Here is a 2,285-nt window from a genome sequence, read left to right on the forward strand (position 1 = left end):
TTCACCCCGCTTGGTCAGGCCCACTCGGAGGCGGATAACTCCGGAACGCCGAGGCCGATTTCCTCCGGGTATGGCTCGTTGCGTGCGGCAGGAGGCGGCGCAGCGTACGGTACCGAGCACTCGGAGATGCGGTGCTGCCCGCCGGAGTGACAGCGAAAGGCTGCGCACCGCTTTCCGCCTGGTAACTCGGCGTCCGTGAGACCGACCGACTCCGCTTTAGCACCGGAGCTAGAGTGGGGCAAGGGGCACCGAAGGGTACCGGAACGATCACGTTCGCATACCGGGAAGTCGAGTGCCGGGCCGCTGAAAGCGAGCAGGGTGCCACCGCTCGGGGCCCCGGTTTGTCCGTCCCACCCGGAGGCCCATATCTCTGGAAGGCACAGGCCGATTTCCTCCGGGTATGGCTCGTTGCGTGCGGCCGGACCAGGCGCAGCGGACGGTACCGAGCACTCGGAGGTCGGGCGCTGCCCGCCGGAGGTACAGCGAAAGGCTGCAAACCACTTTCCGCCGCCTCCCTCCGCGGGCGTGAGACCGACGGTCGTCGGGTTTGGTTCCGCGGCTAGAGCAGGACGAGGGGCAGCGAACGGTACCGGAACGAACCCGGTCGCACACCGGGAAGTCGACTAGCGGGCCGCCGAAAGCGAGCTCGGGGCCCCGGTTTGTCCGTCCCACCCGGAGGCCCATATCTCCGGAAGGCACAGGCCGATTTCCACCGGGTATGGCTCGTTGTGTGCGGCCGGACCAGGCGCAGCGGACGGTACCGAGCACTCGGAGGTCGGGCGCTGCCCGCCGGAGGTACAGCGAAAGGCTGCAAACCACTTTCCGCCGCCTCCCTCCGCGGGCGTGAGACCGACGGTCGTCGGGTTTAGTTCCGCGGCTAGAGCAGGACGAGGGGCAGCGAACGGTACCGGAACGAACCCGGTCGCACACCGGGAAGTCGAGTGCCGGGTCTCGAAACGGAGCCGGGTCGGCCCAGTTTAAAACGGAGAAGAGAGTGCTGCCCTCTGCGGGTGAAAACATGGAAGTACGTTGGTTAATGATTTCCAGTTCACCCCGCTTGGTCAGGCCCACTCGGAGGCGGATAACTCCGGAACGCCGAGGCCGATTTCCTGCGGGTATGGCTCGTTGCGTGCGGCAGGAGGCGGCGCAGCGTTCGGTACCGAGCACTCGGAGGTGCGGTGCTGCCCGCCGGAGTGACAGCGAAAGGCTGCGCACCGCTTTCCGCCTGCTAACTCGGCGTCCGTGAGACCGACCGACTCCGCTTTAGCACCGGAGCTAGAGTGGGGCAAGGGGCACCGAAGGGTACCGGAACGATGACGTTCGCACACCGGGAAGTCGAGTGCCGGGCCGCCGAAAGCGAGCAGGGTGCCACCGCTCGGGGCCCCGGTTTGTCCGTCCCACCCGGAGGCCCATATCTCCGGAAGACACAGGCCGATTTCCACCGGGTATGGCTCGTTGTGTGCGGCCGGACCAGGCGCAGCGGACGGTACCGAGCACTCGGAGGTCGGGCGCTGCCCGCCGGAGGTACAGCGAAAGGCTGCAAACCACTTTCCGCCGCCTCCCTCCGCGGGCGTGAGACCGACGGTCGTCGGGTTTGTTTCCGCGGCTAGAGCAGGACGAGGGGCAGCGAACGGTACCGGAAGGAACCCGGTCGCACACCGGGAAGTCGACTAGCGGGCCGCCGAAAGCGAGCACGGGGCCCCGGTTTGTCCGTCCCACCCGGAGGCCCATATCTCTGGAAGGCACAGGCCGATTTCCACCGGGTATGGCTCGTTGTGTGCGGCCGGACCAGGCGCAGCGGACGGTACCGAGCACTCGGAGGTCGGGCGCTGCCCGCCGGAGGTACAGCGAAAGGCTGCAAACCACTTTCCGCCACCTCCCTCCGCGGGCGTGAGACCGACGGTCGTCGGGTTTGTTTCCGCGGCTAGAGCAGGACGAGGGGCAGCGAACGGTACCGGAACGAACCCGGTCGCACACCGGGAAGTCGACCAGCGGGCCGCCGAAAGCGTGCTCGGGTCCCCGGTTTGTCTGTCCCACCCGGAGGCTGATATCTGAGGAAGTCCGAGGCCGATTTCCTCCGGCTAACTCGGCGGGCAATGTGTCCCCCCCACCATCTTCGGCTGATTACCGTGGCTGGACCGGATCAAGGAGCAACGGAACCGTGCCAGAACGACGTCGGTCGGACGGCGTGAACTGATAGTGCCGAGGCCGGAAACCGAGCCGGAAATGTGCACCGATTTATTGGTCCCACTCGCAGGCCCATATCTCCGGAAGGCCGAGGCCGA

This window comes from Heptranchias perlo, unplaced genomic scaffold (assembly GCF_035084215.1).
Source record: "Heptranchias perlo isolate sHepPer1 unplaced genomic scaffold, sHepPer1.hap1 HAP1_SCAFFOLD_592, whole genome shotgun sequence".
NCBI lineage: Eukaryota > Metazoa > Chordata > Chondrichthyes > Hexanchiformes > Hexanchidae > Heptranchias > Heptranchias perlo.